Source organism: Dermacentor albipictus, chromosome 2, assembly GCF_038994185.2.
Source record: "Dermacentor albipictus isolate Rhodes 1998 colony chromosome 2, USDA_Dalb.pri_finalv2, whole genome shotgun sequence".
Taxonomy (NCBI): domain Eukaryota; kingdom Metazoa; phylum Arthropoda; class Arachnida; order Ixodida; family Ixodidae; genus Dermacentor; species Dermacentor albipictus.
Genome location: NC_091822.1, coordinates 136,884,333 through 136,911,676, shown reverse-complemented (window position 1 = coordinate 136,911,676; position 27,344 = coordinate 136,884,333). Strand labels below are relative to the sequence as shown.

Genomic DNA, 27,344 nt, shown 5'->3' with positions numbered 1-27,344 from the left:
CTTTCCACTACGACGTTCCTCAATATGCACTTTGCAGATTACAGACGTTTTACCACGTAATTTATTTTGCTTTGAAGTAGGCCGAGCATATTTGGAATACGTATACGACACTGGCGACGTAAGGTGTTAGGCACCGAAAGCAAAGGAAAACATAGGGAAGGATTCTGGTCACTAATACAATTACGTTTAGTGTACTCCAAACGACCGCCTTGTCTTCCTTTTTTTTTTTTTACTAGCTCCGAGGTGTGGAAAGTGTGTTCTGCAAAGGGCCACATACGCATGGCCGTAATGGAACCGGGTGCGTCTCCTCAACCGCTTGTTCCCCCTACCGCATAATGGTATTCTTATTCTCGTCTCGCTGCTTTTACTAAAATTGGCTACTAAAAGTAATGAAATTGCGGCTAAACGCTTATTCCATTAGCGGCTCCCGCAGACCAACCACGCGCCGTGCACCTGCTTCGCCGCCCAGCCCTCCTCAAACATACACACAAACACACACACACGCATCCCTGGAGGATAAGGATCGAAACCAGACGCGGAGCGTGAAGAGGAGGGAAGAGAGATCGAGAGAGAGGGAGCTGGCTCCCCCTCCTCCTCTCTCGCTCCGCCCCGATAGTGTCGCCGGCGCACGCGAGAGCTCTGAATCGGCCGGCCGGCGTCGGTGGTCGAGGAACGTGCTGCAGCCACGCTGCCTTGCGCCAGCGGTGCGGTGTGGTCAGGAGCGTCACCGCGTGCGCGGGGGGACCGCCGAGACGAGAAAAGCCAAGCAGTGTTGCGTGTATTCGCTCCCCGTACGGGAGGCTACGTTCGCTCGCCGCTTCGGTGGGACACGGCCTGCGGTGTGTGATACCGGCCGCTGTCTTCTGGAACCGGACCGGCACCTTCATCGACGACGCTGCTCGAGACGGTTGAAGTGCGCGTGTGGAGAACAAAATCTTTTTTTTTTCGGTTCTTGTGCTCGGTAACGGCGGGTGTTTTCCTTTTCGGTGTTGGGCAACTGTGCGCCCTTGGGATTACCGCACACACGGCTGCGTCTGAACGCCGACTGCCGGCTTGGAAAGCCCGCTCCGCGGGTTGAGAGGCGGTGACGACTACGTCGCGTTTTCTTGCTGCCAAGGTGAGTGAGGAATTAAACGTCTGAGAGGCGTTTCTCCGCAGCCGACGCGAATTATTCGCGTTGTGACCCTGACGAGGGGCGGGAAAGCTGGTGATGTGGGCGCGAAAGTCTTGAACGAGCTCGTTTTGTGTAACACGCCTAAATTTACAATGCTGCCCGACGCTGTGTGGATGGAGCACGTTTAATGTTAACCCGCATGCTTCTTTTATTATTTTTTTTTTACGCTCAGGGTCCTAATTATACCCCTTGGCACTGCAGAGCTCATTGTAGCACATTCATCGCCGCTGAGACTTTAAACACTTGCATGTTGCCGCAACGCCCAGTTTCTTAATAAGGTCATTCGAGGACAAAGGTCCTTAGGCGGTGCCGACTTGGCCCGAGAGACGGATTATCATTCTGAAAGTGCCGAGTTATTTGCTGTATGCTATCACAATACGTATTACAGCGAATAGTTATTGCCACACTCCGCAGCAACTTATCATTACTTCGTCATAAGAAGGATAAACGACACGTTATACGTCAAGCTGCGTTGCGGCGTCATTTAGTGTACGATGCTTCTCATCTCTCTGTGCCGTCCACAATAGGAACAAGGCAATAATGTGAAATTTAGAAAGCACCACATCCGTTATCCAACTTAAGAAATTCGCATCTAAATATCGCCATGGCAGCACCATTTTCATTTAATAATGAAAAGAAAATGCAAAAAGGAGCACGTGCGACAAAAAGGTATATCCACTCCGGCGGCACCTTTTGCTCCAGATACAGGCGTCACAGTTTCACGTAAAAGTGGCCTTGCACGCCGTGAGCTCTCTGCAGGTCCCATTGTGGTTCGCGCCGCACCAGGAATGAGGCGACGATTGAAGGGAACCGCAAGAAATTCAGTGCAACCACACTTCACGATGCTGTCGTATAAAAGAGGAACGCGTTCAAAGGAGCATGCCGCTGGGTTTCCACCTAAATGATATGGGCTAGCTGCTGGAATTGCGCAGGTGTACTTTTTATATCTTACGGCGCACAAGCCACTAGAGAACGCGGAACCAAAAATATTGAAGTCATCGGCACTGACAATTCAAATCGCGAATGCCCGATCTTGAGTTTTCCTCTGCCATAGCTTATGCCAGAGTGCGGTGTAGGTTGGTTACTGGGCGAGTCAGCGCGTTTAATATTGTGTTTAACAACGCGGGGCAAAGCAGACACCACACAGGGACACGTGTGCTGCCAGCTTATCGCGCCGTCACAGAAAGCTTGGAATGTGGCTTAACTACGACGCGCATAGGGCGAGCTGTGACATGCGACGAGTATTTTGCCGCCACGCGCAGAACTTTGCACCTGTGCAGCTTGACCAGACCGCAGGCGCTGTCCAGTAATTGTTTGTAAATTCTGAGTACTCCTTCAGAAGAAATTCCGCTCTGGGTTAGCACAGACAGCGTTTCTTTTCTTCGAAAAAACGCCCTGCGTGAAGGCGCGAAATGTTCGACGGCGAGACAGGAACGCAAATACGTCCTCGTGTGTCCGTGTGTTCGTGTTTTGTAGTCAAAACTCTTGCACTTTAACGTAAGGCGATTTAGCACCACGTTATTCAAGAACGTATCGGGGCTGTGAAGGTTGTAAGCAGCGTGGAGAGACTGGTCCCGCCGCCTGGTTTCCACGCCTAAATGCGCTTTTACGCCTCTCCCACCGCCCCTACTCGGTTCTTTCTTCTCGCAGCTTTCCCTCCTGAAATCCTTTGCACGTGCGCACTGAGAAAATTCCTGTGGTCACATCTTTGTTTGGGCACGTGCTTGGCTGCACCAGGCACCCCTTGCAGCTACGTGGAAATTGGTGTGGTGCGGCGAAAACTCGCCCCCCCTTTCCCCCACCCATTTGCACCTGAAAGAGCGTAGCCTCATGGTGCCAGTAGTAGATTAGCCTAACTCCTAGAAAAAGCAAGAAAATAGCTTGCAAAAGGGAGTGCCAAGAAAGTAACCCCCTCCCGGCAAGTCTTTCTTCCAACTTGCGCATTTTCATCCTTTTAGACGCAAACACAAGACTCTAGGACGGGAAATAAAAGCAGCCAAATTCAAATTATTAATAAAGTAGTAATTGGTTGCTTATTTCACAAATAGATGAACATTGAATGGAAGGAAGTTAACTGCTAAACGCACTGCTACTTTCTAGCGCGGACGGCTGACACCTGAACGGCGGTCAGCAAAGGGGGTGGGAGTACAATGCAGGGAGGGAGGATAACAGAAGGGAGAAAGTGAAGACGATTACTATTTGCACATGTACTGCAGTTAGAGAAAAAATAGCGAGGTTAGCTGGGGGATTCGCAGAGAAGGGCGTGATAATCGCTCGGCTTGGGCAAGAATGTAACACAACGTTTTAAGTGTCACTCGATATGAGCCTCCCCTTTGTGACAGGATGGTGACGCGTTCTACCCATCGGTGCCTCTGCCATCAAATACTTTTATACAATTATCTTTATGGCAAGGTGGACATCTTCCGACGCGCTGATCAGCGTCTCATCAACTTTCGGGCTGTGCACTGCCAGTCCGTTTGCCGGCTTCGACTCCAGAGAATAGAGGAGGGGTAGAGGGGGTAGGATTAGCAGTCCATTGTTGGCTGCTAATCATTCCCGTGTAGCTCCCATTCATTCGGCGTCGCGACGAGAGAGATAGCAGTGGCGGACAATGGAGGCGACTTTTTACGCGTAACTGACGCTGCCAATAGGCTTTCGTGTACCGGTGACAAGTGACCAGTTTCAAGGAGCGGACCCGGCCCTCAACGGAGGCCGACAGTGTCCTGCGAGCGCCGCTCGCCTTTGCTGCGGAATCGGGGCACACTCCGCACGGTGTACACGAAGTACACGAATGTGATCTCACGGCGCTAAGAAAACTACGAGGAACTACGCAGAATCGACAAAAGGACAGGTATTGCTTTATATGTTCGCGCTAGCTTGAAACAATCTGCGCTTAATGCAGCGAGCAAACGCACGCGGTAAGACCAATTATTTGTTTTGTAAAGAACATCTTTAGCACTGGAAACCGGGTTGCTGTCAAAGCTTTGCAAAGGCAAGTAGCGCAAAATGACGCTCAGCAAAGGAAAGTGGTCCACGTAAGACGAGAGCAAACAATCGTTTCAGTGTGTGTGTGTGTATATATATATATATATATGCTAACGCGCTGGCGCATTCTCAGGACAAGTACGAAGTAGGAGCCTATATATAGGGGCATTCTTTCCGTCTGATTGTATCACTTTCTTACCTACATCTCTCGACAAGCACGTTGTATACCTGGCGAAGATGATGTGACGCCTGCTCGCGTGAAAAGAAAAGTGCGGCTTCCTTTTGTCGACGCGCAGCGTGAGAACGGCGCAATCTGCATCTTTTTCAGCGCCGTCTCAAAGCAAGGGAAGTGGCGAACCATCATCGCGCATGACTGAGTTTGCTCGCTTGTTCGTTGCCCCTGTAGACAAAAGATGGTATTAGCGGGCGTCTAACCACGGTCGGCGTCTTTATAGCACAAACCTTCCTGGTCGAGGCGGTAGCATTCCAAACGGCGGCTTTTGTTTCTGTATTACTCGACAGGAAAGGTTCAAGTCTATTTCGGGAACCGTTAGCTGAATACGTATATCTTTAGCTGTACCAAACTTAATATAATAAAAAGCCTGTGTCAGCACAATTCTAACCCTTCATCTAAATTACTCGATGAGGCGGCCATTACGTCTACGAGATATCAAGACATAATTGAATAATGAACATAAGACAGTTTTAGTACTGCGTGGGTTGCGTACGTAAGATGCGTGCGTACGTGGAGAGCCTTGCGTGCTGCTCTCGTGGTTCTCGTTTGTACGGGAGAGCGCGAGACAAGAGTTTCGCAACATGGCGGCGTCAAAGGCGGCCAGCGGAAGGTTGTACTTTTCAATGACCTACGATTTGTCTTTGCTGCGTGAAGTGAACGCGCAGAAGCCATTCGCGGATCCAGCACGCTGGGAATGCATAGCAGAAAATAGGAACCTTGAGAAAGTGTTCAATTTGCGCGAAAGGCTCGACCTCCTGTTGGCGCAGTTCGTCGCAAATGACCGAGCCAGCCTCAGAAAGCGAGTACTCGGTTTTTGTTTTTCTCGATATGATTCGTGTTTTGCATCCGCATTAAACGTAGTTTCTCAAAGGCCTAAATATAGTCCGCCGTAGCGTGAAGACGCGCACACGTTACATCACCTTGGCGATAACAACGGCGTCTACAGTTCGACCGTTGGTTCGACGCACTGGCGGACGCGGCCAACGCACTCCGACGCGCCCGACATCTACCTATTGTACCTAAATACCTATGTATGTAGGCATTTCCGAGCACTAAAAGCCCTGACGTGACACGCGCTACTACGTTCCGCAAAGCGATTGCATGCTGCGTACGTATCGTCATGGCGCAGTACTAGAACTGTCTGTAATTACGCTAATAAGTTTTCCAATTAATTGCATTATGACACATATTTTAATCTGCGAATTGTAGCCTGGGAGTTCGCAAGGCGGCATCCTCTTGGGACGAATTCTCGGGACTCCACCATTCTCTAGATTCTAATTTTCAAGGTGTCTTACAAATTGCACTGGCGTTTCAATTGCTTATGTGCTTCAGTGCATACAGCCGGGTTTTCTTTAAAAAGTGGAACAGCAGTGCATCTTTACTGCAACTTTGACGGCGCATATATCGAGGCCAGTGACATCCTCGTAATTCGTTCGAAGTCCTTGCAAACTCACTTGTTACAATTCGTAGATTGGCATATGTGCCGTAAGGTAATTAATTAAACAGTTAATTATCGTAGTTATGCTCATTATTAAATTAGGCAGTTTGATATCTCGTAAGAGTAATGGCCGCCTCATCGATCAATTTAGATGAAGGGTCCGAAGTTTGCTATTTGACACAGCAAATCCTGAAAAAATTTTGGTGTAGCTGGAAAAGCCTTATACAAACAAACTGGCTGGCATCACGTGTTTGTTGACGTGGTGCATTTGGCTTGCAAACCCTAAGCGCTATTGGGGAGTCCTTTTTTAAGATTGTCTCGGGAATTGTCTCGGTCCCACTTTCCGGAGACCCCCACTACGGCGTGCCTCATAATCAAGTCCTGGTTTTGGCACGTAAAACCCCATAATTTAATTAAGTTCGAAAATAATGTACAGCGCAAAGGACAAGGACAGTGATAGACGACATACACAGCGCTGTGTATGTCGTCTATCACTGTCCTTGTCCTTTGCGCTGTACATTATTTTCGATCATGAATTACCAACTAGCCCAAGCAACCACCCTAGTTAATTAAGTTCTTTGTGCTCAGTGTCGAAGGTGTCCATTTAACTTTCGGTATACGCTGTTTCTAAAGCTTCATATCTTCATTCATATCATTCATCAACAGCAGCAGCAGCCTATTTTATGTCCACTGCAGGACGAAGGCCTCTCCCTGCGATCTCCAATTACCCCTATCCTGTGCCAACCGATTTCAATTAGCGCACGCGAATTTCCTCATTTCATCGCCCCACCGAGCCTTCTGCCATCGTTGACTGCGCTTCCCTTTTCTTGGCCCCCCATTCTGTAACGCTAATAGTTCACCGGTCATCTAACCTACGCATTACATGGCCTGCCCAGCACCATTTTTTTCTCTTAATGTCAATTATAATATTGGCTATACACGTTTGCTCTTTGATCCAAACCGCTATCTTTATGCCTCTTAACGTTATGCCTAAGCATTTTTTGTTCCGTCGCTCTTTGTGCGGTCCTTAACTTGTTCTCGAGCATCTTTGCCAGTCCCCAAGTTTCTGCCCCATATGTAAGCACTGGTAAAATGCACTGATTGTACATCTTCCTTTCAATGATAATTGTCAAGCTTCCAGTCAGGAGCCGACAATGTCTGCCGTATGTGCTCCAATACATTTTTATTCTGTAATTTTTTTTTCTCATGATTGGGGTTCCCTGTGAGTAGTTGACCTAGGTAAACGTACTCCTTTACAGACTGTAGAGGCTGACTGGCGATCCTGAACTTTTGATCCCGTTCCCGGCTATTCATCATTATCTTTGTATTCTGCATATTAATCTTCAACCCCACCCTTAAACTATCTCTGTTAAGGTCTTCGGGTGCGCTGTAAATAATCCGTAATATCATTCGCTAATGCCAACTCCTTCCACAGCAACATGGTCAGAATTAAGCCCCGAAGCGAAAGTTTGTTATGGCCAAGAGACGAATGCGCACCTTCTGTGTGAATTTCCTCATCCAGTGCACATGAGAGCACCCTGTGCCACGCTTGACAGCGGCAGGATCCTGCTACTCCGGTCACAACCTACGTCTGCCCGAATCGCTTCAAGAATGCTGGTGTGTTTTTCGTTCTTAAAGTAGGATACAAATTAAAAAACAAGAAAACAGCAGTTGGTAGCCAAGGCAAACAGACCGCGCGGGGTTGTTACTCCGCTAGCCAATCATAAAAGCAAAAAAAAAACACACAATTGTTGTCATGCGACCATTTCAACATCGCGTCGTGCTTGATACACCCTGAGCGTCTGCTGTTCTTGAAGAGTGTGCAACAGACATAGACATAGTGTATGGAGTCTGAGCATTTCACTCTTCAAAGGTCCGCCGTACAGTTCATTTCACTGCTTTTCCCATTTTACTCATGAAACATCACTGCCAACTGAAGTGAAACTTGTCAGTAAATACGTGCAGCTAAGCAAGCGTTTTATTTCAGTTCAATAAAGAATTAGGCTTTCACCGTTCCGCTACAATAGACGAGTGAAAACGTACAGAATTACGCACTTATAGCTTTATCTTTGTGCGTACCGCCCTAATTAGGTAACAGGAAAGTACGAACTAGTTGCAACCTCACGAAGGCACAGTAGCTGGCGCTTATGAGGGCACGGGCGGGGCTTCGCTGTAGACTTGACTTGTGTCCCACTATAGTCGCCTTCAATGGGCTTGTGCGAACAGATTTTCCCATCTTCGTTTCTCCTAATCTTTTATACCCTTTCACCGCAGTGCAGAGTAGCCGACCGAAAGGCTACTCTCGTTCACCCCTCTGCCGTTAATCTATTTTCTCGGTTTCCTTTTTCTCTCTCTCTCTCTCTCGACTCGAGCAAGGCAACTGAAGAACGCGAAAACATACGCTCTTTTTCTTCTGGCCACGTGGGCATCGCATGCCGTGGGTACTCCGTCCATCGCCCCCGTCATAATCCGTGGGAGTCCCGGCGCCCCGGAAGGTCGGCCCGACTGCTCACAATGAAAAACACGCGGGACAAGCGGCACGCGCACGAGCGAAAGTGATGTCTTCGCTTTCTTTCGGCGCGCTGTTCTCTTCCCTTCCGCAGAGCGCATGAAGCCCCCACGAACAATGGGCCGACCGCTCGGTGACCCACTTGCGTTAGCGCGCATTCCGTCCTACGGTGGAGCTTCGTTTGACATTTCTTTCGCGTATGCTCATTGTGTACATATACGCATAGCGTGACGCGTTTTTGTGTGTGTGTGCTTTTCGTTCCGTCTGTACGGGGAAGCGCATGCCAGACGGCCGTTTGCTTTTGGGCATTGCCGGCTGTGTGCGCATGAGAAAGAGTGGAGAGACTACATACACTACCTCCTTCCTTTGGGATCGGTCTTGCCAGTAAAGATCGCGCAGACGTCGATTATTAACATGACGGCGAAGGCAAATGAAACGGAAATAGGTCGCCTGCATCAAAGCCTGGGATGTAGACCAGACGACCAGCGGTAAGATACTGCAGCATGAGGCTGAATTGTCCAGAGACAGGGTCATCAATTGTGATGCGGTGCAGCCACCAGGGCTGTGGTGTTCGCTCAACAGCCTGTGCATTTAGGGAAGGGCAGTGACGAAGTCCTCCGCTTGCCACAAATTACCAGGTTCCATGTCGGTAGTGCTGAACTTCGCTGTGCACGTAAATTAATTCTTGGAGTTCAGGCCTCTTCTGCGGAAACAGGACACGACCTCAATTCGCAGTATTGCTTGGTTAGTTTGGATTACTGTGGCTGAAAACGGGAGCGCGCGTCTGCGCACAAGAAGCGAGTCTGCGCTCCGCTTCTTGTGCGAAGTTGCAGCCGTCCCTCACACCGCAAGTATGCGTGTAATACTTACGCGCCCTGAATATTTTTACCTATTAAAGATAATTACCCATATTTATGACGACCCGAGTTGGCCCTATATATATATATATATATATATATATATATATATATATATATATATATATATATATATATATATATATATATATATATTCGCAGTATCACGAGTTCATTTAAAGAACACCTTGCGCATATCACAGAGGGGCATTGAAGATAAAAAAAAAAAGTGACGGGCAGTATAGTGATTAAACATTTATTCCACTCGGGTTCGAATCCGCGAAACTCTCGCCCAAATTTACATCTCCACAAGTCCCATGAAGTGTTTATAACACAGCTGTCGCCGCTACATAAGCCATAACGACGGCAGTTACACGAAAGCCTTTCTGTATGCCACCCGCGCACGACAGTAACGACGCTCGGCTGACACGCAGCGCAGTCGGGATCCAGTCGCGTTGGAAACCACGGATCTCCTTGGCTTTTCTTTCCGCACTGCCGCTGGCATCTCTCACAGCCGTCACTTTCGTATGCGTCCTTTCGAGCGAGAGAAAAATCCCGTGACTGTTACCGCGTCATATCAAACAGCGCCCTGGCGAAATAGTGACGCCGCCGGTGAAGTAAGGGCCCATACAAGTTGCCCAAAACGGCTGAATCTCAAAACGGGAAGTTTCGCAGGCACACGGGCCACTCTTATCTCGGCAGCGCGGTTCACCGTGCCGCGAGATTGCGCGAGGCTGGGCGGCATCCAGACTCTCTGGCCAAGGGAACGACGTATGGTCGCGCAGCCTTCCGCACCGTGTTAACCCGTCCGCAGACCCCGCCCACTCTACCGCTATACATACTACAGACTACGTAGACTTGCTGCGCTCCCTTCCGCTGCTCGCTTCCTGTCCCGACCTTATTCCGCGCGAGTTGACCAGGGGGCGCGGCTCTGCTCATTAACTCGTTTCTCCTGCCGCGTGCCGACGCCAGCGGGGCACGGTGCGAAGAACAAATGATAAACACTCGTCGCCGGCCAGCCTGCCTGCGCTCCAGCAGGAGCGCGCGCCAAGGCAAAGCGCGACTTGGCAAGACGCGGCGTATACCCTCGTCCGGCCACGCCGACGTGTCCGTCTCGGACCGCGGAACGGAAGCACGGGAGTCCGTACGCGCCAAAGCGACAGCTGCCTTCCCCGTTTTCTATCTCAAAGGGGTCCGCACGATGACGCGTGGGCCTCTCTGTGCACGGTCAGAGGTGTGGGCTGCTGTTTCGGCGCGCGAGTTCCTTCTCGAAAGACAGACAGATGCAGTCAGATTGCTTTCGTGTTTCTTGCTTTTGCCCTGCGCGGAGACAGGTATAGGTGTGCCCCTGCCTCACCGTTATGAGCACACGCGTGTGTGTGCGCGCGCCTGAATGCATAAGAGATAGAGGATATATACGCGGCAGTGCTCGCATAATCGTTGTCGTCGTCGCCGCGTACTGACGCCCCTCCACCGCGCGGCCCGTCGCTTTCCGGCTGCGCGCTCTCCTTCCGCGTCGCGGACGCGCGCGGGTGTGCGTTTGCACCAACTCGGCGACGCCGGCTGCTTTGCGCGAGCACGAAAGTCTAGCTCCGAGCTCATATGCATACGTTATAACGCACGGGCGTCGCGAGGCTGTGACGCGTTCCGGGGCTTGCTTGCCTGTTGTGTTCTGGCTGCCCGCGCACGCTTCCTCCGCGCTGGCCCACGGAACAGTTTCTTATCCACTGCAATCTCGGGGATCGGCGTTGTTGTTGCGCGTGCGGCTTCGGCTAATCGTGCTTCCCACTGGCCCAGAGACACTCTCAAGCTTTTTCTTGCGCAATACGAGTAGGCTGCTCGTTCGCATGCGCTGCGGTTGGAGCAGATACTGCCGGAAGGACCGGAAGCAGCAGAGCTGCTGCAGTTTTTATGGAAATCGCCACACCTTGAGGCTTAGTCAGCCGTCTAGTGAATCTGTCCACTGTGACGTCATTAAGGATGCCTCGGAGCACACCGCGAAAGGTCGCTATGGGATAAAGCGCCTCTCGGAGGTATACTCATTGTCAGCCTCGGTTCTAGCTCTATCACTGCGTTGTTTGACCACTCGTCGCTGTTCTGCGCTGCGCCCCGCAGCTGCCCTCTCATTTGCCTTTGTTTGACGCTTGCGCAGACGGCTGGACGTAGTAGTTAGTGAATGCGGTCATGGCTTTCCGAGGTTCACCTTAGCTCGGGCCGCGTCTTGCTTAAGTGCACGACGCCTCGTCTCCGGGCTGCACGGCGCTCGCGTGGTTGGGAGGCGTTTAATTGGCTAACGACGTGGCAACGCGTCTGTCGTGCTCGCAATTACGAAATAATCGCGCGCGTATAAGCACCGTGATCGTAGTACACACGCGCTCTGCGCAACACAATGCGACGACATTCGACACTCTCGGGAACACTTTGCATTCTGCTGCCCTGCGTGCTTCGCTAATACTCGATCGCTATACCAGAAATGCCTCCCGCGTCTGATCGCTCGCAACGTTCTCCGATTTGATGCGTGCGAAACTCGCCCTCATTGCATGTTCAACGAGGGAACGAAATAAACGCGTCATGACGCTTTAGTGAGTCACCTTGACCGTTATTTTAGCAGCAGCTTATTCTGTAGCTTCGATGTATAGTGTTCTTTTAAGCGGATAGTGATCGATAGTGTGATGTCGATAGATATTGATCGCGTCCACAAATGAGGGCGCGAGTACATTTGTGGGTGTTATTCTGAAATGTTCCGTACGGTATTGCTGCGTCGCTTATTGTGCCTGAGACATGTAGACCATTGCCTCAGTCGTTATGGTTGTGTGAATATCTCCTATGAAAATTCGATCTTCACAGAATATACACTTCTCGTGACCATTACTGCCTTCCGTTAGACTTTAATCAGTATGGTGTGCTGTCTCCAGACAGCCATCGTGCAAAAGTTTATTTCTTAGGTTTTCTCTCTGGTCAAGAATTAAACGACTTGCTTCATCCCACAGAGAGTTGCCGAGATATGTCGACAGGCTGTCTTACACTTCCCAAACTTCATTAAAATATGTGCGCAGACTTTCTGTAAACCACCTTAAATATCTATGTTAAGGGTCACTCGGAATCAGTAAACATTTTCTAAAACTGTTCTTTCTGTTGTGGCATCGGTTTCGCGTGCTGTCAGAACATGTATACGGTGCATCGAACTGACCATAAAACTGACGATAGGAAAGCAACGCAGACTTGTTTACTTGCAAAACACACGCATTTTTTTAGAGGATGCGGACGTGCGTTTTCAACATGACCAGACATTGTTCGACATGCCGACGTCGCTTTTATATGGAGGCAGGCAACAATGCGGGCAACGCGGGGCGTTTTTTTCCTCGAACCCTGGCAAGGTGATCACTTGAAACCACGTGCAAACTGCCGAGCGATCGTCAGTATAATGCGCCATCTCCTCAGGCGCGCAACTCTCACCCCGCACCGATAGCCGATCTCGGTGGGGGCAGCTGTTGCGCAGACTTCGTGCGTCGTAGAATTAATCGGTGGACGGAGAAAGGGGAGAGGCTGTACGTTTAAGGCACACACGCCTCGTGACGTACATCGGCTCTCGAAATGGCGACCTTGAGAGATAGAACACCGAGCTGTATGAGCGAAGATGTTAATCTTAATGGGCTTGCGCGGTGAACGCAGTGTGCACTAGCTACACGATACCGTTTCCGATACGGTAATTGTATATCTCGCATTCATTGCAGCGAGCCTCGATAATTGCCCTCGCCCGCTCGTTGTCGCCTGTACCTGTGCAGACAGCTGACTACCGAAGTTAGTCAGATGACGCAAATGAGTCCGATTGACGGCTGGAGGCACTTGAGGGGGAAATATCAGGATTGTGTGCTTTCCACACTGCGCTCCGAGTGCTTTTCTCGGAAATAAATGGGTCGATAGGGTAACCCGATCGCTTTACCCTAGGTCAAAGTGAGTCATTCGCCCAGCTAATCGATTAGAATATGTACAGCTGTCGAAAGCCTAAGGATTTTTCATCCTTAGGCCAAAGTGAGGCGCAGTTCCCGGCTTCTAAATATGAGCACCATTTGTGTGGAATATGCGCAAAAGTATAATCGCGTTCTGTGTCAAAATTCGTCCCTTCATTTGGGAAGTATTTCGAAGAAGCAAACCCGCACTCGCCTGCCACATTGGTCATTCATTCTGAACGTGTTTCGTGAATAATTCGAAACGTATCTCAGCCTTTGTTTGCATGCACACTTCTCTCGCTAAATCCTTTCCATGTCAGGGCTATACTACTCCATGTATTATGACCACTGAAACCTACAACGTACTACATTATCGGAGGGGCGCTATTCATAGTTGGTAGCGATGGCTTGATTTCGGGTGGGTATTTACAGCCTTCTCGCAATCTGTGGCCGAATCCGGAAAGCTTTGCGTTCCTTATGGCTGTCAGACATGTTAGTTGGTAGCGCGCATTCGTGGCTGATGTCATGTTCGCTCTCACGGCGACCGTTCCTGTGAACCGCGCTCTATAGCGGACCGAATTGCCTTCGTTAATAGAGCCACGGTTTCTCTTTCCTGTTATTAGCAATTTCAGAGGCCGTTCTGAAGCCAAAACACGCTTGCTGGCCACACTTTTCCTAGTGGGGCAATCCTGCCGGTCGTGGGAACAATAACCAAGGAAGCGCCAAGTTTCTTGAAGTAACGGTACAATAACTTTCACCTGAACGCGCAGGGGCATTTGCGCGAGATCACCACCACGCGCATTTCTTGCCACCCACGTATGTACGCGTAATCGCCCAGCTCGCTATCCGGGCGATTACGCGTAACCGTAATGCCCGGCTGATTTCTGGAGTGTCTCAAATCCGTGCCGTCTACATATAGCGTGCGGTCCATGGTGTGTGCGGATCTTCCGCTGATTTGTATGGCTGAGTGCTTGCGTGCGTTGACGCCACCGGCTGAAGCAGGAAGAGAACCGAGCACAGCCACTCACGCTGGGAACGCGGCTGGTCGGGCGTGACGGGCCGGAAAAAGGCTCTCAGTGTCGCCCGTGTAGTTGCGTGCAGTTGTCGAAGCACGCAACCCTTTCTCCTTTTTTTTCCTTGACGTAAGACGATGTTGGCTTGTTAGTACTGTGCCGGCTACACCTTTGAAAGAAGCATGAAACTGTTGTGCGAACGCGTTTAATGTTTCGCACTCGTACGCGTAGTTTACGCAGAAAACCGGCCTTGTTACAGCTAATGCGCTCACAACAATATTCAGACGTGAGTCGGAACGCTACCCCATTAGAGGAAGAAAAAGCGCATAATTCGAACAACACATTTGACATGGTCACGTAGACGGCTGGACAATCTGTCTCGTGCGGCATGTCGCAAACGGATTGAAGCGCTGCAAAACAGGCTAGACTAAAAGAACGATAGCGGTGAACACATTCGGCGATCGTCGAAAATATGATCTGCCGGTCGAGCGCTTCGGCTTTCTTACGTGAGTCATCGAAGTTTCTAGAGAAACCGCTGGGTGCCCGCCTCTCTCTTCCAGAAAGTACTTCACAATTCGCGTCACGCATGCAGTCAGATAACCATCGATAACATTCCAGTAAGTTCCACTCAAACAGGCGCGTCTTGCGCTGAGCGATAACTTTACGTTGTCAGTGCGTGAAATTCAGTCCCCGACAAAAGGATGAGTACACGTGTCCATATTGTGCACGGCTTTACCACGTTATGAGGCGAAACCGCAGGTAAACACTACTATTCATAACAAAACACTACATTATTTGTAGAACAGTGCCTTCTTATGTATGACTAGCGAGCAACAGCGCCCAACGATGCCACTGTTCTCTAGACCTTTTTTGTTTGTAGCTGTTGGGGAGGCGCACATCGGTTTGGCGCTTTTTTGGGGACCCAAAAGCTCCTATAATAATTGAAAGGAATGCGTTAGAATGAACATTAGGGCAGATTTAGGGCCGAACCGCACCGATTTAGACCGAACTGTTTTTGTCACCCGCCACAGTGGCACAAAGGCTATGGCGTTTTACGCTGTCGAGACGCGACGTCTCGGTTCGGTTCTCGGCCGCAGCGGCAGGATTTCGATTGGAACGGAATGCAAGCATGGTCGCGCGCTTAAATTTAGGTGCACCTACGAGGACCCCAGGCGGTCAAAATTATTCCGAGGCATTCCACTACTACCTCTTATCTCGTATACTGCTGCCTTTGGAACGTTAAACCCTGTGAACCAATCACTAGGTGTTGTTTAATTTCAGTAGGATGGGCTCGCAGTTCGAAGGGTTCTTCAGCACACGGCTCAATTGTCTACGTCGCATATTTTCGGGTAAGACCTTTTCTTTTTTTTTCGAAGTATAGACGAACATAAGAAACGCAGAGCGAGCGGTATACGTTGCGCCTCCTGCTTTCGTCGCGGTGCACACAACAAATCGGGCAAATCGCGATGGCAACCTCTCCGCGGCCTCTTTTATAACCGCATTCGGGTAGGAAGAGTGACAGAAGCGGGCGTCGGTGAGCGACCGCGTTTTGTCGTCTGTCGCCGCGCTCACGTATTCCCGGGGCCCGACGCTTGCTTTGAGAACGTTTTTTGTGCCCACTTGCCGACGCGTTGATGGGCTCTCTTTAGGATCCCATTGACCTTATTTGTTGCGTTCAACATCACTTAAGAGCACGAGGCTGTATTTCATCTTTCTTTCTTTCTTTCTTTTTCTGCATTTGGTCTCCTCACTGTTCCGTCCGCGGAGGTTTCGAGCAGTCGCCTACTTTTGGTTTGGCACGTGTTTGCGTTTCAAAAGCGCTTCCGCATAAGCTACGTGTCTCTCTAAATTGAAAAGAATGGCAGGCTAATAGACTACTGCTTTCAAGGTTGTACAGCTTAGCGCGCAAGGAAAAGCTCTGAGCGATTACGTTGTGCTAACAACTCAGGGCAAATCACGTGAATCTTCCCATTATAATGGCGTTTGCTCTTCGCACAGGGAACAACGCGTTGATGAAATGTGCACTTACATTGTGCTTCGCGTTTTCGATGCTTTCTTTCCATGACGTCCTCTCGCAGTCCTCCGTGAAAGAGTCCAAACAAATTGAGGTCATTCCAGAAAGCAGTAAAAAAAAAGCACCTTTTGTTATTTTTTGAAACTACTTCCACGGCCTTCTTAAACTAATCACTGTTGTAATGTAGAATCACTGTTGTAATGGGTCTACGACGTTGACCATTCCTCGGAAGTAGTCGTTCCGGACTCGCTTGTTCTTCCCAATGCAACCGTACATTTTCGTGTGCCCATTAAGCTGCCCCCGTAGTCTTAACGTTTGACTGTTAAAAATAGCCTCTGTTTCATACAGCGATGTCATCTGTTTAGACGCACACGCATCGGTTATGGATTGTGGCGTGTGAAGGCAGAGGAGCTCCACAGGATGTGAATCTATAATATCGCAAGTATGCTTTCTTCAGCTTGAGGTGAAATTTTCGTGGCATAGATTTACACAAGTTATAGCAAAGGGGGACAAACAAGTTTCTGTTTAACGGTTATCTTCAAAGACTGCCGAATGTCGCGCTCGGTGCCTCATAGTGTGGCCGACGGCACAATTTTTTTTTTCAAACCCAAGAGCACGAAAATAAAATACGCCTTACCATAGAGGTAATGGCTTGAACTTCCTTTTATCGTAGCGAGACGGACGACCAACTTTCTTTTTGTTTCTTCTCTCTCTTTCTCCCCCTCTTGCGGAAACCATACTCCGCTCTGCTGACTTGTTTAACCGCACCTGAGCAACCGAAGCGTTCACGGTGCTCCCAACATTACTTTTTTTCTTCTTCTCTTATTACTACTATTTCATTTTTTTTTTCTTCGAGGGCCGTTCTTTCCGCACCTCCGTCGACAGCACTTGGTCACAGTGATGCCGATGATGATAGTGACGGAGGAATACGCACGCGTGGTCGCACTTTGTGACCACCAGTCCGATTAGGGCCACTTGGGTTCGTGCGCGCGAGCACACAAAGGGACCCTTCCCGTGCACGAGAAAACGCCCCGCGTTCCCTCGTGCCTTGCACGTGCGTGCGTGCGTGCGTCTGCACAAGCATGTAAGCCAGTGGAACACTCGCGAAGCAGTTTTCTTTTTCTTGTCGTGCTTCCAGTCAGGTGCACGTCGCGGTCTTTGCTTCCGCTCCCTGGGCATCACAGTTGGCCCAGTAAGGAATAAGCCGAGCACGTTTAGGCTTGGCTCGGCTTTTTTTCTGACTCGGCTTTCCTTCCGCGACAGCGGCGTATCTCCCTGCGCGGTAAACGGGGCGTGCACCTTCTGTCCCGCGTTTACACACACGCACAAACGTATACAAGCTTTTCGCGCTGGTCGAGCAAATCCGCTGGAGCAGTGCCGTCACGCACCCGGCGGAGGAGTTGTTTTGTAAACTCTGCTCATACATCTGTGCGTCCTCGATTCGCAGAGGTTGTGAATGTTCAAACGCATCGCGCTGTGTGGCGCGAGAGAGTTGTACGTGCAGGCACTTGGGGGGGGGGGGGGGGGTGGGGGGGGGAGGCGAGGGGGAGGCCATCAGGCTACGTGCATATCGCACTTTGCCGAGTTAATAGAGCGTGGGAGAGGACGCGACTTGGAGCGGGCTCGGAACGGGCTGCCGATACATCAAGCTCCGAAAAGCGCGCCGTATACGAAACTCTTCTCGTGACCCGTAAAGCGTACGTGGCCATGAGAAAAGTGGAGCTGCCACATTCATTGGTGAACGGCTTCCGTCAAGACGCCCGCTTTAGCTCGGCATTATGCACATGCCTGAAAAGAGCGTATGCAGTTATAATCTAGAGCTGTGTTCATTAATACAAGTGAGGTTTAAAGGCTCAAATCAACTCGTGGACTTTGAGAACAGGTAGCTGTGAACTCCGGATCAACTTCGAGGATTTCAAGTGGTTTTGAATCCCCCCCTCATTGCGTCCGCGTCGGGCGTGCATCAAACCCGCAATCTCGTGCTAAGCAGTATAGAGAGCAGCCTCGGAGTCATCGCTGGCGAGTGTAGAGCGCTGTTAAAAGGGCTGCGTTCTCATACAACGTCATTGTGTGCGTAGAGTAACGATTTTCACATCATGGTCTTAATTAAAGCATTGCGCAAGCTTTACTGTATACGGGTATACTGCATTTTCACGCAAGTAAATAAGGCAACCGCGAATATAACGCGAGGGGGGGGGGGGGGGCGGGGCGGGATTGTCGGTCTCTCAGAAAAAAAAAAAGTGCATTGCGATTATAATGCGAAGTAATGCCAAAAAAATAGTCCACACCAACAGAACAAAAGAAGAATCAAGAAATAGAACACAAAAAACAACTTTATTTTTGTGCAAATACGGCACTTGCTATTCCGGATATGCCTCCGCGTTTGTTTGTTGTGTGGCAAGGAAAGTGAAAGTTCGGGCGAGTTGGTAGCAGAGGTTTTAAAGGCGCCTTCTTTTAGTTGTGTTTTTGTAATCAGAATTCAGTTTCAGTAGTCTTTATTTATTTATTTTTTGTCATTATCTGGCACGATTTTCACAAGTCATGTCCAAATAGCTATAGGTCGATAATTTCTGCAGTTCAAGATCGTGTCAGATCTTGCATAAGATCACTACAGTGTACACGTGTCGATTCTTGCATAGTTGTCGGCCCTGTGTTTTTGGCGCTCAATGACATTATCTACTTCCGTCCCTGTATTTGAAGCCGCACTGTTCACCGCATTTGCTTCGCGACGTGATTAACCTCAGCGTGGTTTCAGATATATTTTACGCACATAAAAAACGAAGACAACTCGCACTACACGATCGTACTTATGCTATATATCACTCTACTATAGCAGTTTCTGTCGTTATGACTTTTGGAAATGTCGAGAGACTTCTTTTCTTTCTTTCTTGTTTTACGAAAGAGCGCCCAATAACGAATGCAGCATTCCACCACACCTCGAGTACGCTGACGTGCCCAGACGTCGCTCTCACGTGTTTCTTTTTTCGTTTGTTTCTTTTTTCTCTTTATTGGCCGGACGTGTCCAAGGCAACATTGCACCCAGCCTCGGTCATGCGCGTAACGCCTACATACGCAAACGTGTGCCCGCTCACCTGTGCGCAATCTCTGCAGGTTCCCGTTCATTACGACGCCTCGACGTTTTATCGGCACGCGTCGTATACGGCGCAGTGCTGCACGAGTTCGCGCTTTCGCGAAACAGCCCCGGGTGCTTCTGGCCTCGCGCGACGCCGTCGCCTGTCTTCGGATGCAAATGAGAGTTGATAAGCGGCGGCGCATACCTGTACGCGGCGCCGCGTCGAAACGCGGCAGAGGTCGAGCCGCCGCGCGAATGCGGAACAATGCAACGCGTGCAAACAGCAATCCCGCGTGCCTTAACCCTCTCCTTCTTTCTCTTTCTTTTCGTTTTTCTTTTCGTCGCGCGCGTTGTACGGGCGCGCAAGGTTTCGGCAATGAAGACAAATGCGCCTGGCAGGTTCGCTCGGGTTGTAACTATTCGTTCTCGTTATGTGCCGTTGGTCAGCGGACTGGACCGTCCGGTTTTGCGCGGGTCACTTCTTCCTTCGTGCGGTTTCTTTTGATGCATCGTCCCTTTCTTCGTGCGCGGCGACGAACGGGGCGAGTCATTCTTTTCGCGTAAGTTATTGCTCGGGCACCGTTAGCGCGTTATCGTTTTCTTTTTGTTTGTTTGTTTTGTTGGATCGGGGATTTCATATTCTGCAGCGGCGTTTCCTGATTCTCTCTTTGAAAGCAGTGGAAGTTGTATGAGCGACTGTGCCTGCCAGCGTTCTCTGCTGTTCGTTATAAACGGAAGTTTTTTTTTTTGCATAGCTGCGTCTTTTCAGTTGCAGCTTCAGTCTTCAGCTTCAGTCTCTAGCTTCAGTCTTCAGTCCGAGCGACAGGAATGCGACGCTGAGCGACTAAATCGATCACCGCTTTGCCGGTGTTACAAAATGCTCGCTTTTAAATGATCTCAGTGAGAAACGTCAGCCGACGCTTCATTTCCCACACACACACACGTACTGTACGTACGTATATACGTGACATCGACCTAGCGTTAAGCGTAAGCTTGACTTAACCTTTGATTTTCGTATAAAAACTCAACATTTTTTATTTCATGTCTTAGAAGTTAAAGGAAGTATGCATAAGCCTATTCGCATTGTTTTTTTTTCTCTCGAGACCTCGTGTTTAGATTACCCACTGAACGACTTGATATGTGACTTGAAATCCATTGAAAGACGAACTCCTGCTGCGGCGTTCTGCGATTGGCTGTCAACTTAACGGCGATACAGCAAACAAGCTTTTTCTTTTCCGCTTCATTTTCTTTAATGGCCAGCTTACGTACTTATTGCGCAAACATATTGCGCTACCAATGTGGAATCCTGGCGCTGCTATTTTCCAAGTGTTCAAAAAAAAAAAATAAGGAAGAGGAAAAGCTACGCCAGATAAGCAGGGCTGCTTGTGGACGGGCAAAACTGGAATGCGACCTGTCCATGCGACCGCCGCGCGTGTCCCAGGGGAGTTTGTCCGCTTACGGCCTATAGCGACTCTTTTAAATTCCATGTGGAACTCACGAGAACACCTTGTCCCAGCAGGAATCTACGACACTTCTTTGGACGCGTGCGCCGAGCGGAATGCGCCCTTTCTCTCCCAACTTCCGGTGCCTGCCCTTTCTTTCTTTCCTTCTTTCTTTCTTTCTTTTCTTTCTTTAGTTTCTCATTCCGGCCGGCCCCCGCTTTTGTTTTGTTCATTTGCTCGGCATCGCGCATCTGGGTCGGCGTCCTTTCGTCCCAGCTGGACGGCGTCCACTGCGTAGGGGGCGGGGTACATACGCACAAGTCCGTGCATGTTCCACAACCTCGGCCCACCCCCCCTGCCGCGTCTGGGACTTGCGCTGAAGCCCTTTCGTGCTGCGCCACGGCAGGTTTTACTGCGACTGCCGCGTAGGCGCTGAATCTGCCCAGACATGCGTCAGCGTGTTCGGCAATGCGGGGAAAGCTGCCTGCAAGAACTCTCCGGCGAGTTAATCCAAAGTGGTACATCGCGCCTTGCTTACAACATGTTTGTATGGATGCAGACGGACCGGCGCGTCCCAGGGAAGCCATGCTGTCGCGCAGGCTCACTGTGTAGAGTTTGCCTAGTCATTGCCACAGACCTTGCAATACCGCACGTTCTCTCTTTGCCATTATTTACGGTCCTACGTCGCACCCGCCGACCGTCGGGGGTCCAGGGCGCTCTCGATACGCTTGTTGGCTTGGACGCATATCCTTTGCCTCAGGCTGTACATCTCTGTCTACCTGCATACACGCTCAGCAGCTGTCGAGGCTCCTTGCACTGCCTGGCGCGTACTTGCAAGCCCTGCATGACCGTGTCATCGGCATCGACCATGTTATTCTGGCTAAGTATGGGAATCAGACCTTGAATCCTCTACCCCAGCTCTGCCCCCTTTCGTGATGTACTGGAGCGGGCGATAAGATACTGGCCGACCACTCGGCTGATTAATGGCGAAGCGAGAGAGGCAGTCTCCAACCTTGGTACGCGATGTTCGGGCATGTCGGCTTGGTGCGTCGGATCGCGGGCAGAATCTTCCTGCAAGAGAGAGTTAAAGGCTTAGATGGGCGATGGATGCCTCACCCGTACAGAAGCGAGCGCATCTCTTCGACTAAAGCGCAGCCTGGAGGTTTTGTATTCGTTTAAAGATTCTTAAACTCATGGTTCGCCAGATCTGGCTTCTTTACGCCGAAAACTGACTACTTTTGGGCACCTGCGTATGATAATTATCCGAGCGCTATCGTAAAATTCCAACTAAAATTGGAATTTTCTGAGCAACTCGGGCGTTGCCCTATACAGTCATAGAAGGCCCTCAGCCGCATTGTGCGTTTTGCCTCCGCTATTATGCTAAAACGTCGCGCCACCACTGGCATGCCATCAATCAAACAAGTCTCTCGTGTCTTATCATAGCTCATCGTTCAGTCGAAGCTTGGCTACTTCCGCGTCAGTTTCTTCGTTTCGTCCTGGTTAGCTTCCTTTTGGTTGCCTTTGTTATTATTTTTTTACGTTGGCTATTTTGAGCCTGGGATCTGGTAATCGTGCTCTGAACCTTCCTCGGGGCACATGGCGATCACTATCGCATTCCCCTTTATGACGGTGAAAACGAGGGCGGACACTGAGTTGGTTGGTTAGAGGCTCCATCAAAGTGTGCATAATCGTAGCTGCGTGGTTTCCAAGGCGACCAAACGAAAAAAAAGTACAGATGCGCGTTTCAGAGAAAAAAAAAATAGCGTGAGCACATTCTGGATGCACTCAGCTATGCGCATATTTCAGACTCACCATTTTACTCATTCGTCGCGACCTCCCCCTATCAATATTGTTTAAGCTCTAGTCATAGTGTTTAGGGTTTAGCTGCCACTACATGCCGCTGTGGGACCATTCTGTCTGGTGATGTAATTTTGGAGATTGATGGACTGGATTTCTTCCGAGTGATAGTACTGGAAAATTGCCTCGGTGATGAATGGCAGGGTGATTAATGGCGGTGCGATCGCGGCAGATTCGTGAGTCCGTGTGGTCTCGCCGGCTACTTTGAGTTGCGCGGTATACCTTGGCTGAGGTTGTGGTCACTATACCACTATTCTGCCCTCCACCGGAGCCGTTGGAGAGGGAAGAGGGGGTATAGAGGGAGCAACTTCGTATCGGCCCATCTTCTTTCCTTCCGGGTTTTGCGAAGATATTCGTCAGCACTGGCGGCTGCTGACTGCGTTTTATTTGGCAGTTGTTTGTGTTCGTGTTTCCTGGTGGTTCTATTACTTTGGAGTTGCTCTAGTTCATTGCATGCGCACGTGTGTCTGGCATTACGTTTGACTCGCTTCTCTAGGATGTGTTTTTAGTGACTTGTGTTTCATCAAAGAAACTGTGGAACGTGCCGATTCTTTGCTATTTAGCCCCTTCTTCTTGCAAATGGAAACTCGCGTATATAGCATTGCGGCTGCCTTAGTGTTGGATTGCTCAGGTTTTATCTCATGTACTCTTTCCTTAATCAGTCAACGACTTGTCGTTGTTGAGAAGCAGCCAGCGACTTGATAATTCCTAATATTTCCAATTTAGCTTCAATGAACCAATCATTGGGTGTTCATGCGTCCATTACTGTGATCATGCAGAGTACTGAGATAACAAAGGACGGGGCGGGGGGACGAAAAAAAAGTTTCGCTTAACTTGTTTAGGTCAGTTTTTTGCGAGTCTTAAAAGGCAGCGAATGGTTTCCTATGCTGTAGAGCAACGAAAGGTTAGACATGACACATCCAGGACACCTACACTACCTGAAGTCATTGAGCGTTCGTTCAAATGTGGAGCTGCTGCTTATAGAACAAATTTTATCCACCAGTGCTCAGATACGAGAATTCGAGGATTAGGACAACATGGAGCTTCGTGATCGTGTAGCATGCAAATCGTCAGTTACCAGCACCGCAATCATGTCCTCTGCTCAGAACATAAAGAAGAGGCGTGTGGCTCCTTTCATCGCTCCCAGGAGCAGTAACAAAAGCGCGATCGGTGATGTGGAACAGCGCTAGGCAATCGGTCGCCCTACGCAAAGTTAAACCGCCTGCTACACCAGAGAATGTGTGTTGTTTTATGTCGTTCCAGCTGACAGGCAAGCGCATTACGGCCTTCCCGCCCCGCAATTTTCTCCTGAACGCAGCTCAGCTGATAGCGTAAACGAACAACACGTAGCGTAATGACGAGCTAATTGATGCCACGTGCCTACAGCGCAACGGCGCGCTACTTGTGGGAATGATTACTTAATTCGCTTTCCTCGCTCAAATTCGCATCCGACGCCGATGTCTCGCACGCTGGAGCGTGAAGCTGGCCGAGCAGCCGACCGTATCGCCTACGGAGTTTCTCCTATGCGCAGCTTCGTTCTTTCTCGCTGCCCGGGAGACGTCGCGCTATTCTCGACGTAGAAAGGCACCGCTGCTCGGAACGCCCGAGCTCCAGGCGTCAACGATGGTGTGCGGAGCGTGGAAAGTGATAGTTTCGGATTTAGCAGTTAGCGGAGAGGCGGATTCACGGAGAGTAATACTGTACTTAAGAGCAGCGAAATGTCGATGCCCATACATATAGAAAACATGTTTAGAGGGGCGACTGTAGCTAGAAGAGATGGGCCGCTTCGTCAGAATTTCTGAAAATTCGTCAGTAACGAATGGTTTCATGGAAGATGTTTTGGAGAGTACAGTCGAGCGCCTTTACAATGTCGCCCGTACAACGAAGTGACATCTATAACGAACGAATAATTATGTCCCGGTTCTCTTGTGAGGTGTGCGGTGCGCGACCTTTACTACGAAGTGACCTGTGTAACGAATGATTTCGGAGTCCCCAAGCACTTCGTTATACAGGCGTTCGATTGTACTGAAAACGCTTCTACTTCTGTCCATCCATGTGGGAGAGTTTACTCTGGGCTTCTTTGAGGAAGCATAGGATGTACTCATAAAAAAAATGATAGTTTTGACTCCTCCGATGAGCATTCTCTGAAACGTGTGGCTACCGCAGCGAACGAAGTCAGGTACAAGGAATGAAGTTTACAGTTGCCATTATATTATTATATAATGTATAATGTGTATGTATACATTATACATATATATGTATAATGTATATTATATACATATAATGTATATGTATTATAATATATTATTATATAACATTATATTGAAGGGACACTAGACGGATAACTAGGTTGAGTTATAATAGCAAATTACACTTCTACAATAAAAAAAATCACTTTTACCATGATATGAGGCTTGACATGTCAGAAAAAAAAAACCGCAAGAACGAAAGTCGTGTGGTGACGCTGCACTGAACTGGAGGCTCACAGTTCCGTCATGGATTTTGACGGTGCTCGCTGGGGCCTGGCTAACTTCTATCGGTAAAGATTGGCTATCTAGTATTCCAAAGGAGCCAAAGACTCAACCTAAGAAATTTTCGTGCGTCACAACGGCCTTAAATACAAAAAAAGCTTGCAAATGTACGACGTCACACTGGCACTAGGGTTTCATTTTCCCTTCTAGTAATCGAGCTCTTACCGCGAAATTATCAGAAAACATACTTCTGAAAGCGCAATTAATGAGTTTGAACTGATTTAGTGCTTCGCTTTTGGTGTCCGTTTAAGCCTCCTGTACGCTATGTACACAATGCACACCGCGAAGATACAACAGGCTATGCATTGCTAAGGCGTTGCACTGTTACAAGTGTTCTGGCAAACGTGAAGAGACCATCGGTCATGTTCTGTGCTACTGTTCTCGCTTCGATAAGCAATGCCAGATTCTCCAGTGTGCCTTGAATAAACTGGACGATAGACCATTTATAGAAGCGAATACTTAGGGAGCCTGACCTCGCAGATCATCAGCCCAGAAGGCCATTCGAGCTCTTCTACAGTACCTGAATCTTGAACTACACCGTCTCCCTCATCAAGTGTAGGGTAGCAAAGTCGACAAAGTCTGGTTAACCTTCCTGCATTTCCTCCCTCCCTTCTTCCGCTTTCTGTCTCTGACATACTGGCCATTTGGCAACACGCATAAGGCGCGCTTAGTAACGGTTATAAGTGCAGCTGTTTATGAAACAGCAGGTACCTGTGAACTAGTGCCATCCTCAAATTTCCAACGTGGGCTAAAGTTCGTATTCCGCTCTTACCCCGCTGTCATGTTACGGCGCTGCTATGGAAGGCCATTGGCTTTATTCTGCAGGGACACGGAGATGGCGCGCGCACTGCTGCATAGAATTAACGCGACGAACTGTTCCACCCAGTTTCAGTTAACGGAGTGCTCTCCTTCGCTCCCAAGTGTGCGAACATTCCTTTACAGCAGATGACTATGCGTCGCCATGAGCAAGGAGTGTGTTTACGTGGGTCTAGTCTGCAGTATTATTCATTCTTAACTGAGCCAAGCACACGAATGCTGCGCCTTCCGGTCCGGTTCTCGCATGCACGGACAGGTTTTGCACGTGCATGCAGATTTGCGTGTGAAAAATACCACGACGGCCTCTAGGAGAGAGACGTGGTCCGGAACTGGACGTTTCATCATCATTTATGCACCTTCGCAGTATTTATTTTTTTTTTCGTTCTCTCCTCGAGAAGCTTTCTTTATGCAAAACCGTTGCCGCGGCCTTCCTCGATGCTGTCCCGACTGCACGTCTTCGTTGCAGTGTTGTAAACGCCGAAAAGAGCGCGCTTGAGTCGGGGTGAGCAGAATATTTACATGAGTGATTTGCAGACGGAGGTCCCTGCATCTGTAAGTGGATTTGGGTACCCTTTGTCATGTCATGAATTCTCATGCGCGAATTATTTCGGTAAAGGTTACCCCATGCATTGCGTCCGCTGTGCAAGTTGGGAAGAACGGTAACTCAGTGGTTACTGCGGCCAACTCTAATGCATCAGGGTGCAGTGGTCAGAGCTCTGTCTACAGCGAAGGCGGTGAGCAAAGATTTAGTTGTTTTCACCATATTGCGAACGCGTGATGTCGTGTGATTCCATTAAGCAGCGTAACTTTTTGTGCCTCTTGGTGCATGATTTGAACAGCAATGAATAGCGCGTAGTGGACAAGGGAGTGAAATTCTGACAAACACGAACAGTACGAGTGCTAGCGTCCCACAAATTTTATTTTTCACATAAGAGTGATGTGAAAAAGTAGCGCATGAAAGTGATGTATGTGAAAAATTAAATTTTGTTAGAAGTTAGCGCTCGTACTGTTCGTGTGTGTCTGAATTTTACTGTCTCGTCCACTGCCCGATATTCGTGGCTATGCATTTCTATTCCCTCGTCTAATGTGATGCATATTATGAGTGAATCTTTATGAACTTCGCGTATATTGCTGCCCCCCCCCCCCCGCCTTTATGCAATGGGGCAGACTCACTTCAAGATCAAATCGCACGCGTTACATATGCGTGGACGGCACACCGCTCGACGAGCACTGCGTATTTTTTTTTTTTCGGTGTCCTTGCAGCACTGTATGCATGCTTAGTACTACGGTTGTCGAAGGTTCGAGTTACACCCGCAGGACGACCGGAGGACAAGACGGGGGTGGGGCGGTGGTCGGCCGACAACTGGCCCGCGTTCTCGGGGCAATTGGTCATCGCCGTGCTCGGAGGCGTGCGCCAGCGACTCAACGAAAGTCGTGTGCGTTAGAGTGC

General features: G+C 49.4%; 1 protein-coding gene across 2 annotated transcripts in view; it reads left to right on the top strand.

Annotated features, from left to right (window-relative positions):
* Positions 1-627: 627 nt before the first annotated feature.
* Positions 628-27,344, top strand: part of a (arc) — a 221,854-nt gene continuing 195,137 nt past the window's right edge. For both annotated transcript variants that reach the window (XM_065452070.1, XM_065452068.1), the window contains exon 1: positions 628-1,117. The gene's annotated coding sequence lies outside the window, so the exon portion shown is untranslated. The remainder of the gene's footprint in view (positions 1,118-27,344) is intronic.